The sequence below is a fragment of the Ovis aries genome, chromosome 7, assembly GCF_016772045.2.
Source record: "Ovis aries strain OAR_USU_Benz2616 breed Rambouillet chromosome 7, ARS-UI_Ramb_v3.0, whole genome shotgun sequence".
NCBI classification, from domain to species: Eukaryota; Metazoa; Chordata; class Mammalia; order Artiodactyla; family Bovidae; genus Ovis; species Ovis aries.
In genome coordinates this window covers 81,167,102-81,186,135 of record NC_056060.1, presented here as the reverse complement: position 1 = coordinate 81,186,135, position 19,034 = coordinate 81,167,102, and the positions used below count along the sequence as shown (strand labels likewise).

General features: G+C 40.0%; 1 protein-coding gene across 17 annotated transcripts in view; it reads right to left on the bottom strand.

Annotated features, from left to right (window-relative positions):
* SIPA1L1 (signal induced proliferation associated 1 like 1) overlaps positions 1 to 19,034 on the bottom strand; it is a 502,483-nt gene that overhangs the window by 184,877 nt on the left and 298,572 nt on the right. For 14 of the 17 annotated variants that reach the window (XM_060418233.1, XM_060418234.1, XM_060418236.1 and 11 more), the window contains one exon: positions 17,854 to 17,915. The exons of 2 other annotated variants lie outside the window; for them this stretch is intronic. The gene's annotated coding sequence lies outside the window, so the exon portion shown is untranslated. Of the gene's footprint in view, positions 1 to 10,110; positions 10,273 to 17,853; positions 17,916 to 19,034 lie in introns of those variants that run through there. One more of the 17 variants, XM_060418238.1, reaches the window with a different exon arrangement.

The window sequence follows — 19,034 nt, the reverse complement described above, 5'->3', positions numbered from 1 at the left end:
TAATAAATGTGTGATACAGAAATGAATGAGTGGACTTCCCTGGTAGTACAGTGGATAAGAATCCGCCTGCCAGCAATAGAGATGCAGACACAGAAAACAGACTTCAGGACACAGGTGGCGGGGGGGTGGGGTGGGGGGTGGCGGGGAGAAGGAAAGGGTGAGGGGAATGGAGAGAGTAGCTTGGAAGCATATACTGTACCATATGTAACACAGACAGCCAATGGCAATTTACTGTATGGCTCAGGGAACTCAAATCAAGGCTCTGTAACAACCCAGAGGGGTGGCGACGGGTGGGAGGTGGGAGAGAGGTTCAAGACGGAGGGATATATATGTGTACATGTGTATATACACATATGTATACACACACACATATTTATATATGTGTATCCATGGCTAATTCATGTTGACATATGGCAGAAACTAAAGCAATATTGTAAAGCCATTATCCTTCAATTAAAAATAAATTAAAAAAAAAAAAAAGAATTCACCTGCCAATGCAGGGGACACAGGTTTCATTCCTGGTCTGGCAAGATCCCACACGTCGCAGAGCAACTAAATGCGTGTATCACAACTAGTGAGCCCAAGCTCTAGAGCCCGTGAGCCACAACTACAGAGCCTGCCACTGAATGTCACGCGCCGAGAGCCTGTGCTCTGAACAGCAGAAGCCACTCGCATGAGAAGCCGACGCACTGCAACAAAGAATAGCCCCTGCTTGCCACAACCAGAGAAAAGCCTGTGCAGAGCAATGAAGACCCAGCACAGCCAAAAGTAAACAAATAAAATTTATTTTAAAAAAGAATGAATGAGAAGATTAGAAGTCAGTAAAAAAAAAAGAAGCTATTTTTCATGGAAGGAGGAGAATCAAGATGAAGAATTGGAAGAAAAAAAAAAAAAAAAGGTCACTCCTTGGGAAATGAGGCAGAAAACAGAGAAGTTATGTCACAAGTAGAAGAAAGCCCAGGAATATGCAGGCTGAGCATCTTGAGAATTGGGAATCTGGAAATAAGGAGACCACAGAATGACAATACTTTAAGAGCAAAAGCCACAGAGTAATACAGTACTTTTCCCCCTAAGATTAGGAATAAGGCAAGGAATCTGTTTTCAATACTTTCAGTCAACCTTGAGCTCAAAGCTCTGACTAGTTCAGTCAGACCAGGAAAAGCAATTTTAAAAGGTATAAACATAGAAACGGAAGAAGTAAAACTGTCATTGTTCACAGACATCTAGCAATGACTATGTATGTCAATAACACACACACACAAAATATTAGAACTAGCATGTGAATTTAGGAGTCTTGTAGAATATAAGGTCAATTTACAAACGGCAACTGTATGTTTCTATTTAGGAGTCTTGTAGAATATAAGGTCAATTTACAAACGGCAACTGTATGTTTCTATTCTAGCAAGTGAAAGGCAGAAAATTTTTTTTTTAATCATAAAACTTTAAAACACTATCATTTTGAGGAGCATAAGAAAATCAGTCACATAATATCTACTTAATAAATATTTGATATGAGAATAAGTGAATGAGAAAAAATTCAATGAAAATTCATAATATACCAAATGAAGGAAGTGAAAGTTTTCTATACTGAAAACTAGAAAACATTGTTGAGAGAATTAAGTAGAGAGGTTTGTGGAAAGCAGACTCAGTATCATCAAAATGTCTGTTCTCCACAAATTAAAAAACAGGTTCAATGAAATCCCAATCAAAATCTAGCAGGCTTTTATGAATCAAACAAAAAACAATGACAAGTTCATTCTAAAATTTCTAAAATACAAAGTATCTACAATAGTTAAAACAATTATGAAAAGCAAGAGCAAAGTTGGAGGGCTTAATTACTTGATTTAAAAACTTATAATACAGCTACTATACTCAAGACAGCGTATAATTGGCCTAAGAACAGACAAATAGACCAGTGGAACAAAAAACAGCCCAGGAATTATCAACCAAGACAACTTTCCTACTATAAGAGGAAAAAAATCTTTTAGCAAACAAATGCTAATGGATATACAGACGGGAGGTGGGGGGGGGGAGGGGAACAACACCTTAATAATTATGTTATTTCATATATAAAAAATTAAAGATAGGTTATCAACCTAAATGTAAAGATAAAACCCTAAGGCATTTTTAAGTAAACACAAAAAAACACCTTCCCACTACTGAATAGGGAAAGACTTCTTAGATAACTCATAGCCAAGTACTAACCATGAAAAATAAATTGGGTTAAACTTTCTGCTTATCAAGAGACACCATTAAGAATAAAAATATCTCTCTCTTAAAGCAAAAGAAATAAAAACAAAAATAAATAGGACCTAGATAAACTTAAAAACTTTCACACAGCAAAGGAAATCAACAACAAAATAAAAAGTCAACATACTGAATGGGAGAATATATTTGCAAATGACCAATAAAGGGTAATATCCAAAATACATAAATAGCTCATACAACTCAATATTAAAAAACGAACAACACAATTAAATAATTGGCAGACGGCCTGAATAGACATTTTTGCAAAGAGAAATTGTAGATGGCCAACAGGCACATGAAAAGATGCTAAATATCATTAATCATTGGAGAAACAGAAATTAAAATCACAATGAGATTTCATCTCATACCTATCAGGATGGCTACCATCAAAAAGAATATAAATAACAAATGTTGGTCCGGATGCAGAGACACAGGAATCCTCATACACTGTTGGTGGCAATGTAAATTGGCACAGCCGCTGTGGAAAACAGTATGGAGGTTTCGCAAAAAGCTAAAAAGCTAGGATATGACTCAGCAAGTCGACTCTTGGGTATATAACTGGGGGGCAGCGGGGGGAGAAAACACTGATTCAAAATGATACATGTATCTCAGTTTTCATAGCAGCACTATTTACAGTTGCCAAGATATGGAAACAACCCTAATGTCTTATCAACAGAGGAAGGAATAAAAAGGATATGGTGTATATATACATATATATGTATACACACACACACTATGGAATACTATTCAGACATTAAAAAAAAAAGAAAGAAATTTTCCCATTTGCAACAACATGGATGGACTTACGCCAAATGAAATAAGCCAGAGGAAGACAAATACTATACGGTATCACATGTGAAATCTAAAAAATACAACAAACTGGGGACTATAACAAAAAAGTAGCAGACTCAGAGATACAGAGAACAAACTAGTGGGTACCAGTGGGAAGATGGAAGGGGAAAGGGGTGAGACAGGAGTAGAGGATTAAGAGGTACCAACTATTATATATAAAACAAATGAGCTATAAAGATATACTACACAGCACAGGAAATACAGTCAACATTTTATCATAACTATAAAAGGAGCGTAATTTTTAAAAATTATCAATCACCATGTTACACATCTGAAACATGTAATATTGTACTATACTTCAATTAAAAATAAAAAATATAAATATATGCTTGCATACATATGTCTATGTTATGTATCTGCACACATTTATACATTATTTAAATATGTATAGGCAATACATATTTAGAAACCTCACAAATCAATAACAGTAATTCAGTAATATTTTAGAAAAACAATCAAGAGTATGCAAAAAAAAAGATGACTAGCTAATAACCATATGAAGATATTCAAAATCACTAATCATCAGGAAAACACAAACAAAAATTATTAATCATCAGGAAAACACAAATTAAAAATCACAATGAGATACCCATCCTACTGTGCTATGCTTAGTCATGTGCGACTCTGCGTCCCCACGGACTATAGCCCATCAGCCTCCTCTGTCCGTGGGATTCTCCAGGCAAGAATACTGGAGGGGGTTGCCATGCCCTCCTCCAAGGGATCATTCCAACTCAGGGACTGAACCCAGGTCTCCCACACTGCAGGAGGACTCATCCTACCAGAATTAGCTAAAATTAAACAAAACAAAGCAAACCAAAACAAACAAAAAAACCAACAATTGTGTGGCTGAACCACACTGACTCCATTTTGCCAGCTCCCTATGTCTGCAGTCCCACCTGCCCTCTTATTTCTGGGTGATGTAGCTTTAGTCTTCCCAGTGAAGGCACCCGAGCCAGGCTGGTGCCCTACTGCTCTACCCTTGCCTTTGTCTGATATGAAAACTGGAAGAATGTCTGCTGCCCACACAGAACCACCTTGGTTCCTAGAGGTGTGGTCTTGCTTCTCTCTAGGTATGTAAGTTATTGACAAAATGAAGTCACTCAGTTGTGTCCGACCTTTGCGACCCCATGTACTGTAGCCTGCCAGGCTCCTCCATTCATGGGATTTTCCAGGCAAGAATACTGGAGTGGGTTGCCATTTCCTTTTCAGGGGAATCCTTCCAACCCAGGGATCGAATCCAGGTCTCCCACACTGCAGGCAGATTCTTTACCGTCTGAGCCACCAGGGAAGCCCCCCAGTAATTGACAAGAGACTTTGTAATTGCATGTTTTGGAGCTGCCTGTTTTGTTTTAGAGTCTCAAAGTTCCATCTCAGTTCAGAGAATATTAGTCAGTATCTCTACCTTCCAACACACACAAAAAGCTAAGCATTAAACACTAGCAAAAATGTGATGCAACTGGAAGGCTCACAAATTATTACTCGCTCAAGCATAAAATGGCACAACCACTTTGGAAAAATGTTTAGAAGCTTCTTATACTGTCAAACAAACATCTAGTCTATGATCCAACAATTCTATTCCTAGGTATTTACCCAAGAGGTATGAAAATAAGATGTCTGTAAGATGACTTTATAAAAATGTTTCTAGCAGCCTTATTCATAACAGCCAATAATAACTAAAAACATCCCAAATCTTAAGCCACTTAAGATCTACACATTTTACTGCATGTGTATTAAAACTCAGCGTCCTTCAAACAACTCCCAAAACACTAGAAGAATTAAGGGATTTAGACTGATGGACTAGTTCTTCCCCTTGCCCCACTTCTTGTTTTGCCTGCACTGGAAACAAGAAAGAGAGAATGAGAGATCTGAGAGAGGGTGGGAACATTTGTGCTGGAGAAAGAGAGTTGAAGAATGTTTACAGGCAAAGAAAATGCATGAAGAGATGGGCAGGGGGAAGATGGGAATGCCAGGACTAGAGGATTCACATCTGGAGAAGGCGAGGAGTCCACAAGAGAGACGGGGTGAAGAGTTCCACTGTGGGAAGGCACAGGAGCTCATTAAGCCTGGAGGGCAAAGCAAAAGAAGGCGCTGGGTGCTGGGAAGTAGGCTCATCCTCCAGCACAGCGCATCCATGGGCCTGCTTAAAGCTGCCTGTAACGCCTTCCTCTCCCTTAACCTTTACGGTTCCTAATTCAAGGAAGGAACCTTAATTCCTCTGTGCTACCTTATGGAAAATGTACTGAACGGAGAGACCTGAGTTGACAACTGTTGTGATCGGTACCATACTTGCCTAAAATAAAGAAAGAATCTCTGGCAAAAGACTAGAATCTCTTTTTTGAATGATGTATGCCTTGTGTCAACATGGATTAGCTTTTCTAGAAAGAAGGATGCGAGAGCCCATCTGTTTCCTGCTCTCCAAATGACTTATTTTGTTATTTTTAACAAATAACTATGCATTTGGGTCTTTATTTACTTATCCTTAAAATGTATGTCAAAGACTAATAAACACTGGATCCCTTACATTAGTCAAACATTCTAAACAGAACGTGCTCTCTAGGTTAATTTACTCACCAGTAGGTGGAACTTTTAACAAATGGCCCAATAAAGGCGATAATTTACCTCATGTGGAGTATGAATTATTCTCGCTAGAGATGGAGATAAGAAGTTATAGTCCATATAACACGAACAAGGTCTGGTTTCTGTGGAAGCGACAACTTGGACTTTCTATGCTCTGCCGATTTCAGTCCCCTTTTTTGAACATGACTTGACTTTACCCTAATTTCAAACAACTTAAAATGCCCATGTAGGGACTTCCCTGGCAGTCCAGTGGTCAAGACTTCACCTTCCAAAGCAGGGGGTGTGTGTTCGAACCCTGGTCCGGGAGCTGAGATCCCACGTGCTTTGTGGACAAAAAAATAAAACCTGAAACAGCAGAAATACTGTAACAAATTCAAGAGAGAATTGAATTTTTTAAAATGCCTAAGTAACTGGCAAGTTTAAATATCTCTCCTTTGAAGGCGGAGAATGGTATCCTAAGAAGAGCTAAAATGTTTTCCTTGGACCTAATCAAGTGTTTCCACTGCTACTGTATCCTTCTTTTCCTCATTCAACAAAGACATCACTTCCAGGATAACTGACACAACTTTTCTGGTCTGCCCTCGCTAACACTGTACTTTACAAAATCCAAAATTCTGAAAAGCAGATTCTAAGACTTATAATACAGTCTTTCATGGAATTTAAGTTCCATTTACAGTGGAAAGGAAAGGACAGACAGGGTAAGCTAAGAAATGCCCCTCTAATCAAGCAGTCTTAGAATACGTGCAATAATAAGCCCAGTTCTTCCCCTCAACAGGGCAAGCTGCTGTCAGCGTGCGATTAGTGTTTTGAAACAATTCCAAAAGGCTTGTTGAGGTAAACTATTGACCAGCTTCAAGGAATGTCAAATCTCCATGACACGGTCTTTTCAGAATTCCCCATTAGAGTCAGGACTGGTTTACTATGAAATGCAGGAAAGCATTTCTGATGAGGAGCTGCTGCCAGTGAAGAAGCATTTTAGGCCAGCTTCCACATGCGAGCTGGCATCAGCCCATGAATAAGACACCCGCTCAGATGATATCTGCGGCAGAAGAAGCATCTCACCACAACACTTCCACTTTCCAGCTACGATGGGAGGCAGAGGAAGAAAATGCCCGCCCCGCCCCCCGCCAGCCTTTATTCTCCTTATAAGTTCTCTGCGGTCCAGGTCACACCCCTCTCCACAAGAACATCGACGTGCACAAACTGACAAGCTCGAGGGCAAGGAGTTAAATCACACACATGCTGTATTCTGTATGAAAGCTCAAAAAAACTGCGAGTCCATCTGTCAGAGAAACTGTCCTCTTGCTGAGTAAGGAGTGAGACGGGCACCCAGAAATCATGACTCCCAGAACCAGTTATTTTTCACGGGGCCAGAAACTTCAGGGTCATTGCCAATAGAAACTTATTCTGTATATAAAGGGCAGGGACTCCTTTCTTTGTAAACATTATGAAATACTAGCCACTTGGTTGAATGTAGTATTTGTTAAACTACATTTGTTCAATGTGTGGAGCTTTTTCTTCTGCAAAAGGTCTAAGAAGGTAAAAGTCGGCCTAATCAAAAAATAGCTATTCCCTGGAAACAGCAATGTCAGACACAACCAGATCTCGGATGGAGGTCATGAAATGAACAGAGAGTATTTATAGTTGGCCACTCAAGCAGAGAAGAACGGTAACAACAGTATCCTCTCCCATTTATGACATTTTGTAGCGTACTAGAGAGCATTTTTGTGTTCATTATCTCATTTGGGAAAACAGGCCAAGTCCTCTCAGAACTGTAAGGAAGCGTCCTGGCACCAAAGAGCACATGGCCCTGTGCACTTGGAGGGAAAAACTCACAAAACTGAAATAAGTGCATCGTCTTCTGTGCCGAACAACAGTCACTAGGAAACCATCTGAAACCATCCTGCAGATGAGATGTGAAAGCAACATCCCACGACTGCAGTTAGTGGTGGGCTACATGCAATCAACACAACCAAAACAGGAGGAGTCTGGAAAGGACAGCAACTACTTATCAAGAAGCTAGACTTTTTTTTTTAAGAAGTATACACTTTTAACACTATTTTCCACCCAAAACAGACATTACAGTTTGGTTGTTACTATTTTTTTAGTTATTCATTTTTAACTGGAGGATAACTGCTTTACAACAGTGTTAGTTTCTGCCAGGTATCAACATAAAGAAACTCGACTCTTTATTCTTTTATTTTTTATTGTTCTTCAAGCATCAAAACGTGTAAGAAGGGGCCTACCCTGCCCTTTCAGTATCCAGAAATGCCAAAAACAGACACAAACCAAAATGCATCAAGGCTCTGGTTCTATTTTGTAACATTTGGAAGAAAGTGGACTTGACAATGAGATTTAGAGACCTAGTAAGTACTTTGGCCACCTCATACGAAGAGTTGACTCATTGGAAAAGACTCTGATGCTGGGAGGGATTGGGGGCAGGAGGAGAAGGGGACGACAGAGGATGAGATGGCTGGATGGCATCACTGACTTGATGGACGTGAGTCTGAGGGAACTCCGGGAGTTGGTGATGGACAGGGAGGCCTGGCGTGCTGCGATTCATGGGGTCGCAAAGAGTCGGACACGACTGAGCGACTGAGCTGAACTGAATGAAGACAAAAAGCTCTGAAGCAGCCAACTAGAGGAAGCAGAAGAGAAACACTGAAGCCCAGATCCCACTCTGCCAGATGTAAGGGATGAGCTGCCTTCCCTGCCATGTGCCAGCTGAGAGGATGGACGCCCACGCAGTGACTCCCAACTGTGGTTTCATACGACCACCTGGAGACTCCAAGAATCTCAAAGGATGCAGCAAAATGTCAGGACACAATTTTAATCCCACCAATTTACGGAGGACTAATGTTCCACAAAAACTCAGTGTAGGAATGGTTGGAAATCACCTCTCTGGAAACGAGGCAACAGGGGAGCCTTTTACTTTGAAAACTGAAGAGAAAATAACATCTCACACTTCTCTAGAAAAAAAGGGATCTACTACATAATATTAGGGAATACGATTCAATAAAAAAAAAAAAAGGGAGGGGTATTCAACTTATATCATGGCTTCCTCTCAGAATCCATGAAGGAGGAATCCACTGGTAGGAAACTAGAATGGCGGCTTTAAGAAGAGAGTGAGCCTTTTTCTTGCAGTTAATAAGTCGGCAAGTCAGTCAGACTTTCTGTTAACTGACTATCTACTAAGAAAAAACAAAGACCTAGCTCAGAAGATGGAAGCTGCCTGGTATGATCTGGGTCAACAAAGATGCAGATAAAGAAATAATGGCAAAATAGCAATTCCTGTGATGGGTTAAGTTTTAAGTCAACAAATTTCTCACCTGGAATTCTTTTCTAATTTTCTTCCCACGTAAGGTTGACCCTTCATTCTCTACCTGAACTTGACTTCATTCCCATCTTCCACTTAGAACAAAGTCAGAATCTCTTCTTACGGTCCACCTCATGTCTTTCATATCAAAAAACGAGGAAGGAAATATGGAAGGAGAAGAGAAAAGATAACCCATTTTAAAGGAATGAAAATGAGGACTGGGAAACCAATAATAAATGGCCTAATCCAAATCCTTTTCAAGAAGAGATTACATTGAAATCTTATGTGAAACAAACAAATACCTATCAAGCTATCTTTGTGAAAGAAAGTGAAGTCGCTCAGTCATGTCGACTCTTTGCAACCCCATGGACTGTAGCCCACCAGGCTCCTCCGTCCATGGGATTCTCCAGGCAAGAATACTGGAATGGGTTGCCATTCCCTTCTCCAGGGAATCTTCCTGACCCAGGGATCGAACCCAGGTCTCCCGTATTGCAAGCAGATGCTTTAACCTCTGAGCCACCAGGGAGGAGTAAATTTAACAGAATCAGGAACCCACTCAGAGAGACATTGTGTTATATCTTGTTAAGAGTCAAAATGCATATTAAAACTAAGGAGGGTTATTTATTTATAGCTTTAGCATTGGACTTGAAAATAAACAAATTTGAAATAAATCTAATGAGCGTTATGCAAGAAAATCAAATGATATATACAACCCTAAGATTGTGACTAAAAAGACAATAGTTCAGAATATTAAAAACAGTCATGCAAAATCGAAATGTCATATGAAGCCACCCGTAAGTAAAACTGGTAGAAAGACAGGATTACTATTTGTTAATAAAAATATTTTTGAAAACAAATTAAAATTTGCTTTCTTCAACCATTTAAATGCAAAGATCTTAACCTGATGTCAAACTAAAAACACACTTATAACATCAGGGAATCAAAGTTTGAGTGTTTCACAACAATACAAAGTTATAAAATAATTTAAAATGAAGCTATTTGCCTAATACAATTCAAATCAGCCTCTCAGTGCAAGCAACTGCCATCGCAAAAGTAAAATGCCACAAGCTGTTGCTGTATAACTAGAAAAATCTGCAAAGACAGTACTGTGTTCTTACCAACATTAACAGCTGCTGACACAATTCTTTTAAAAATCCTCCTTTTCTTCCAGGGGTGGAGTTTCCCAAAGAATTCCAGGCTAAAATCTAAAGGGACACAGGACCAAAACCAAGTGATACCACAAAATGCAGACTTCCTTTAAAACAACTTTTACACTCTGTACTTGGAAGAGAGGACAAAGGACAAAGCTCTCATCATTTGCTCTGTTTACACCACAAAGGCTTCAGGACAAGAAACTCTGGGGCTCATTACTGGCCAACTGGTTGAAGTGCATCACTGCTCAGAGAGAATGCTTCTGTTAAGGACAGGCACTTAAAAGAAGCCCTCTGGAAGCTAAGAGGGCTGTGGCATACATACCAAGTTATTTTCAGCCTCAAAGAAAGAGGCCAGCAAACAAATCCTCAGAAATGATGAAAACATCACAAAGGGCAAATACTTTCAGATCCAGGGAGGTGTCTGTTGTTTCCTTGTGGTGTGGTGATTTGAAAACCAGACAATAGCCGGACTTATTGTAAACTAAAGCATGAAGCGGGATACTGGAGATGTGAGTCAGTGCAGGGGTTTGCAATCTGCATTGTTTACCTTACAGGATGGGGGAGGGAGCCAAGAGAAGGGGTACATGGGACAGAATGCGGCAGAGGAGAGATACACCATATTAAAAACAAGTCCAGGAGGGACCCTGAACTCAATTACCCTTGGAGAATTACCATATGCAGCCTAGTCTCTTGCCTTTCCTCTCCTATCAGGGAACAGACATTTCCTTTAAAAACAGTGTTCTCCTACTGTTCCTATATTGTTAGCTTACTTTACAAGGCTCCTTCACTTAAACAAAAACAAGTCACAGGCCTACACAGAGAAATACACCCGACACCAAAACTCTCTCCCTAAAATCATTAAAAACAAAAGTTAACCAGGATAGGCCAGAGCCCAGCTTGTCTTTAAAGAGGCTCTCTCTTTATCCTACAATGAAATGTCAACAACCTGTTCATATAAATACTTGCAGTTTCAGTTCAGTCGCTCAGTCATGTCCGACTTTTTGCGACCCCATAAATTGCAGCACGCCAGGCCTCCCTGTCCATCACCAACTCCCGGAGTTCACTCAAACTCACATCCATGAAGTTGGGGATGCCATCCAGCCATCTCATCCTCTGTCGTCCCCTTCTCCTCCTGACCCCAATCCCTCCCAGCATCAGAGTCTTTTCCAATGAGTCAACTCTTTGCATGAGGTGGCCAAAGTCCTGGAGTTTCAGCTTTAGCATCAGCTTAGGTGATATTATGTTTAACACATGGCATTACAGGTGTTTAAGAATTTCTGGGTGCCACCACGCGTGTCAGTCCTTCAATAACCATTGGTATGGGGCACCCCCGCTTTTAATGGGGTGCTCTGTGTTCTATGAGAGCACATTATTAGTGCCTGTTGTTCACAACTACAAGACGGTTATTTTCATCTTATGTTCAGATATACTTCCTGCATTTTTGTAGGTACATGTTATTTTTGGAAAAGTTATTTTTTTAATTTGCTGGAGTTGCTGCTGTTCTGTTGCTAAGTTCTGTCTTTTTGTGATCCCATGAACTGCAGCACACCAGGCTCTCCTGTCCTTCACTATCCCCCAGTGGTGGTGGTTTAGTCACTAAGTCCTGTCAGACTCTTGCAACCCCATGGACTGTAGCCTGCCACACTCCTCTGTCCATGGGATTCTCCAGGCAAGAACACTGGAGTGCGTTGCCATTTCCTTCTGCAGGGGATCCTCCCAACCCAGGAATCAAACCCAGGTCTCCTACATTATAAGCAGACTCTTTACTGACTGTGCTATTAGTGAAGTTTTTGCTCAAATTCATGTCTATTGAATTGGTGATGCTATCTAACCATCTCATCCTCTGCCCAGATTTTCTAGATGCTTCAAACAATAGCTCAGATAGTAAAGAATCCATCTGCAATGCAGTAGACCCCAGGTTGGTTCCTGGGTCAGGAAGATACGCTGAAGAAGCGGTAGGCTGCCCACTACAGTATTGTTGGGCTTCCCTTGTGGCTCAGCTGGTAAAGAATCCGTCTGCAATGTGGGAGACCTGGGTTTGATCCCTTTGGGAAGATCCCCAAGAGAAGGGAAAAGCCACCCACTCCAGTATTCTGGACTGGAGAATACCATGGACTGTATAGTCCATAGGGTCACACAGAGTCAGACATGGCTGAGCAACTTTCACTTTCAAACAAATACAACTAAATGGACATGACTCCAAAATGATTAGCAGAATATCATGAAAGAACGGAATTTTAGCCATGATGAATGCTGGGCCTTGGCTTGAATTTTTATAACCAACAAGCTCTATACACTTGCAGAGTGGATGGATATCCACTGATATTTCCTTCTCCAGGGGATCTTCTATTTCCTTCTCCAGGGGATCTTCCCAAACCAGGGACTGAACCCTGGTCTGCCGCATTGTAGACAGACACTTCACTGTCTGAGCCACTGAAACCACTATGCACTAATAAAATAGGATTACCAAGTGGGAGGGAGGCTCAAGAGGAAGGCGATATATATCTTCATACGTTGTTTAGCACAGTTTTGCAGAGTACAGAGAGGGCATCTAACCCTACAGATCAGACTAATTCTGTTTAACTAATTTGAAAAGAGAGAGAGAGAGAAAAAAAAGAAAACCACAAAGATTGTGTGAAGCTTTTGCCAGGGATTAGCATTCATTTATAAGATTGAGATTTCATTCCAGAGAGTTAGAAGGCATCTGCTACTGTGGGGATAAGATATCATCAACATAAAACTCCATGTATGTCTATATTCATTAAGAACTCTTGAATTCTTGACCTGGCCTGTCACTCTACCTGTTGACTAGAGATACTGAATGCCACAGAAGAAATAATTCACACAATGTAACCTGGAAGCCATAAGGTGATGCTGAAGTCCCACTGGAGGTAAACCTTTCACGCCCCTCTATTTAGTTAGCTCAAGACCCAATTATTTACACACTGTGCAAACTAAGGGCCATAAGGTTGGGTGCTTGTATTTGGTACTGAAGCATGGTCTCTTGGCTCCTAATTCTAAAAAGAGATTAAGTGAAAGGTTAATTGGGTACTAAACAAGTCCTTATGACAAACAGGATTGCAGTTTTTAGTGAACAGGCATCCTTTATAAACACAGCCTAAATTGCTAATATGAAGGTCCTTTGTGATTTATATCATGGGAAAGAGCTTAAGTAACCATGTAATTAGGAATACTTTACCAACCAGTTTCTTAGAGACTCACTTTAAAATCTTCCAACTTAACTCAGCAGATTTGCTAACCATAATTTTATAATTTGAACACCTGACTTTCCAAAATGACTATGACAGTATATAACAAACAGCAATGCCCTAGACCAACAAAGATAGCCCAACTCACGTGACCCCACAGACACAGAACAGTACTAAGGTCTGCAAAACACAAAATTACACAACGAGCCATGGCTTTCTTCTACTTCATGTCAAAAGATACATTCCTCTGAAAGGCCCAATCACAGATATTTCAACATGAAAACAAAGATTTATCTATGTATTAAAAAGTCAACTCACATTACAAGTTGAAAATCTGCTCTTTTAGCTACTGACTGGCTAAATGTGCTTGTTTTTTCTCTTTAGGGCAGAAACAATCAGGTAATAAGTGCTGGACAAGATCCTTAATGCACCATCAGAGAAAACCCATAGAGAGAGAAAAAACTAATTAAAAGGCTTACTTTCTATCTAAGAAAAGCCCTCATTTTATCTTTATTCCTAAATGACTCACATTTAAATGTCCTCCACTGTAGAATTAATTTGATTATTGTAATGTTTTTCACTAAAATAAGCTGAAACAAAGTCAACTTATTCAGTGAAGACAAAAAAATGACTTTCACCCACTTCACAGCCAGGTAACTGACACAGGTCTAAGTAAGTCTGCTGATGTATCCTTTTAAGAAAGAGAAGAAAAGGATATCAAATTCCATCCTAAATATGAAAGACACTGATGAGGGGGTTCAAGTTAAAAGACGCAAAACGGACATAACATAAACTAAATACAAACATAATATAAACTAAACTATGTCAACCGTGCTGTGGGAGTTAACGCTGAGACCACTGGCAGCAAGACGGCCACTGGATCTCCCTTCCTGAAAGACAAGGGAACGAGAACAAATTGGAGCTGGGAAGTAGGCAACCGTTGCTATCTTCTTCCCAAAGGAAAGGCTACAAAGCCTGGAGGACAGACCCGCAAAATGAGAACTGCCTACAACTGTCAAATATTCTATTGCTTTTCACTCTAAGGATGAGATCTGCTTTCACAAATGTGTACACATACATTTGAGAATACCTTCAAACTCAAACAAGTCTCCCTTTCTAGTTCCCTCAATCACAATAAAGAGTAGAAAACATTTAGTAGCATTCTGGATAATTTGTGCCAATTTAGATGATTCACGTATGGCTTCCCCAGACTAAATGGTCTATGGCCAGAGCTTTTAAGTCAACAAGGGTGCGGAAAGTAAGACCTAATTACAGATCTGAGTCATTGTCTAGAAGTTCCCTCAGCCCGGTGGAGCATCCCCCACAAAGGCACCATTTCATTTTGAGGCATAAAAACAAGCCAAGTCTACAGATTCCTTTACATAAGAAATAAATACAAAGACATCCTTCTACAAGAAACAAAAATATCAGTTCACTGAACTGATGTCAATAACATTTTTTTTTCCCCTTAAGAAATAAGTTTTTTAAACAAACAAAAAAAATGGATATAAAATATATTGTGGGACTGTAGCTTAAATATCTTGCATTTCCTGTCTATATCTGGCCTGCTATTCAAATGGCATTCCATTTGAAGGCTGGTCATCTCTCAGTGGAAGAGATTTACTCCCTCTTTTCCTAGGGGCCTCACTGATTGTTTCCATTTGAAGGCTATAATCTTCTAGCATTGGTAACATTTTAATTCAGGATTCTAGGCCCACAAATAAGGAAACAAGCTAAAGACAGTTACATTTAAATAAAATTAAAATAAGGATCCATTTTTAACAACAAGAAAATACATCTACAAAGCACAAAAACATAAAATTGGATTTCTACAAAAGAGGTTATTGTTTCCCTTTCTGTAGTGAGAATACAATCTATATGAATTAAAGGGGAAAAACCTTTTCAGTTTACTCTTTGTTCAGGAAAAGAAAATGGAAATCGTCTTCTGATTGTCATAAATCTTTCTCTGACATTTTATCAGTAACTATGCTACCAAGTTGAAAGGATTAATGATCTCTGAGGGGCAGTGGCTGTTCAGTCCTGTGGAAGCAATATCCCAAACAAGAACCAAGGGTGAAGAATGGGTTTTTTGAATGCAGAAGTTAAATGACTTGAGAAATGTTTCAGACAGGATGCTATGAAATCATCTCCAAGACTCATGCATGCGTGTGCGTTATTAGGTCGCTCAGTCACGTCCAGCTCTTTGCAACCCCATGGACTGTAGCCCACCAGGCTCCTCTGTCCATGGGATTCTCCAGGCAAGAATACTGGAGTGGGTTGCCATGCCCTCCTCCAGGGGATCTTTCTGACACAGTATGAACTCACCAGGCCTCTTTCGGCAGGCAGATTCTTTACAACTTCAACTGCCTGGGAAGCCCACCAAGACTCATGCTGGGGCACAATGGGAAATAATGTCATACCATGATTCAAAGCACCTTGCTTCATAACTGCTGCCACCAGTACAAGGTGGAAACTGACAAGCTGACAAATTTAGAAAGCAGAGAAGTCAGTTTTGTCAGGAAAATGGCTAATTGTCAGAGTGCAGAAGAACGCAAAAATTTACCCAAGTTTGCCAAAAGCATGCATTCTGAACACAGGATGAATGGAGGAATTTAAATGAAAATGTAACCTATACACTCTGAAAAGCTCACTGATGACTCAGTAGGGCCTGCACTTGCCAAACCTTTAAAGCAGTGCAGGCACGGGTGGAGACAGTGAACTCAACAGCAGAACAAGCATGAGACTCGAGAAGATGAGCATGTTGATTAAACTCACTGGCCATTTAAAATCAAACACATTTTGGGGCATCCCCCAGGAGGTCCAGTGGTTAGGGCTCTGTGCTTCCACTGCAGGGGCATGGGTTCAAAGCCTGGTCAGGAAATTAAGACCCCACATGCCGCATGGTGGGCCCAAAATAAATAAATAAAAATCTAACGCATTTCATTAGGGGTCCCCAAATGCCTTGTAATAGGTCTTTGCACAAGTGTCTAAAAATGCATTTATAGCTTCTTTCCATGATCCTGAATTTCTTCTCAACTTCCTTGTGATTTTCAACAACAAAACACACAGTATCTATGTATACCTGAAGTGAAAAAGCAAAAATCATTATACAAAAATCATCCTATCTATATGTAGTAAAAGCACAAACAAATGCAAGGGAAGAATAAAGATGTAAACCAGGAAAGTAGTTCTTCGAAGGTGGAGAAAGGGCACTGCTTTGAGAGAGGATGATCACACTGTTTTAACTGTTCCATGGAATTGGTAAACATTCCATTTCCCTAGAATGCTGTGGGAGGATATATACAAATATCTGTTATGCCATCCTTTAAAGAGTTCTTATATTTGAGATTCACAGTAATTTTTGAAGAACAAAAGCAAGCAATTAGAAATCTGAATATAGACTATTCTAAGAAAACACCAGGGACAGCCCCACACTGTCAAACATACACCAATACAAAGGGATGGTCTTCTGACCAGTAGTCCATGACCCTTTACAGTGTTCACAGCCCAAATGGTTTGATTAAAAGGGAAAACCTCTGGGGAAAGAAAAGAGAAAATCTGAAAGCAGTGTATTTCATTCTCATGTCTTTGAATACAAAACCACTACCTGTGAACTGTTCAGAGTGAAGAGGGTGCCAGTCAACACCAACATACCCTGCCAGTCGAGTCTGACGGCATTATTCTGCCTCCCTTCGCAATTACTCCCACATTTCCCAAGGAGAAACTAATGGACTACTAAAAATAAAATGGAGACAAAGTGAATCACTTAGGATGTTTGGCTCCCAACTCAAACTGGCTTAAACAAAAAGGAAATGTTGCTGGCTCAAATGCTTGGACTCCTGGAGGAGAAACAGGCTTCAGGGCTGCTTTCTCTGTCTTCCACCCTGTGTGACTTCTTGCTCAGCCTGGAGCCACACCAGACCTCACACCAGTACATAACAACATCCAGAAGAAGACAGAAAGAGGCAGGCGTTTCTGGTGGCTGTGTTTTAAGTATGAGAAGACTTCTGCCAGAAGCGCTTGCCAAACTTACTCTGGAGTCTCCTTGGCTAGAGCCAGATTACAGGACCATTGCTGAAGCCAGCCTTCAGCCCAGTTAATGCCCAGCACTGGCTGATGCCTCCTCCCCAAGGAGTGAGTCGTGCCAGGGCATAACAGGGATGGGCTTGCTCCTAATCAGGGCCTACCCTGGAGCTGGTCAGTTCGCCAACCCCAAATATGGGTGGTAGATGGGATGCATAATATGGACTCAGCTCTAATATCTGATTGCTAGTATTAGCTGATCATTCTGTGTTTAGCAGAAGATTAACATATCATAATCATGATGCATTTGTACATATATAAAAGCTAGAGACATAAAAATCAGATGACCAAATGGAAAGGTAAAGTTTTTAAAAACTTCTTTCAATACTCCCACTGTTCCAATGAGAAACTTAAAAGACAGAAGTCAAAATTTTATAAAGCATGTAGGTCATAGGAAGTATGGTACAATACTTACTATATTCTTGTGCCATAGCTACAGAAAGTTAGACAATAGCATCCACATTAACAATACATAACCTAAAAAAAAAAAAAAACAGGAAAAGAAAAAATGGTTAAGCACACAAGAAATTTCATTAAAAATAGTTGTATAACTTTGACAAAAGTCTTATTTTTTTTTTTCTGGAAAGAAGTAAACCAGCCTTTAAAAAGTAAATAGCTGAACTTAAAGATTAGAAAAAAACATCTGTGGTATTAGAATCCCTCTAGGTATCTTCAAGTTAAAACTATCTGCATCTTTTGTAGATCTGTACACCAACAAACAAATGCATTTTAAACAAATTAACACTGCCCTGGACTGCTACTTGTAACACTGAAACAAAAGCAACTATTGAATGACCCTCAAAAATCATGTTGTCTAACCCCTACAATACACATCCAATCTACTGAGTCCAATGTAATTTAAAGCTAGATAAACCAGCTTCAATTTCTAAATTTCTACACTCAGGGATCTAAGGAAGTGGTCTTGGGGGGTGGGGCGGGTTGGTAAATGCACATATCTATTCAGATATCTGACACTGCATCTTAGTAAAATCTTTGAATATTCAGATACCTTGAAATGCTAAAGAAACACAGCCACAGAACTGGGGACTTTAAGACCCTGGAATGTCTTTTAATATTCAAATCTGAAAGGTAAGAAATCTGTCCCCATCCAGACCTCAGGACAAGTAACAATATAGCAAGTCACATTCAGTTCAGAAGGGCTTTAAAAAGGTAAAACTCTAATGATGCTGTGGGTTTTCCTGGGGATGATCTGCTTTGACAAGGCTGAGGATAGCCACTCTCATCTATCTACAATATCATGCCTAATTTCACTTTTCTCAGTTTATATAAGATTCTGCCATGTTGCTGGCATTAGTTATGGTTTGTAGAAGAACCCCTTCATGGATCACAGAATTGATGTTTCTGAATTGTGATGTTGGAGAAGCCTCTTGAGAGTCATTCGATGTTAATGCTTTTACATGAATGGGGATGCCACAGAAAATGAAAACCTAAGGAGGCAATATATACCATTTTAACAAAGGGTAATAAACAGTGAAGAAGTGACTATACAAAGGAAAAAGGGGGGTTATATGCCTAAGGATGGTAAATTGTGGGAAGGTGACTAGGAAATGTATGGTGGATAAAACTTGTTTAGTA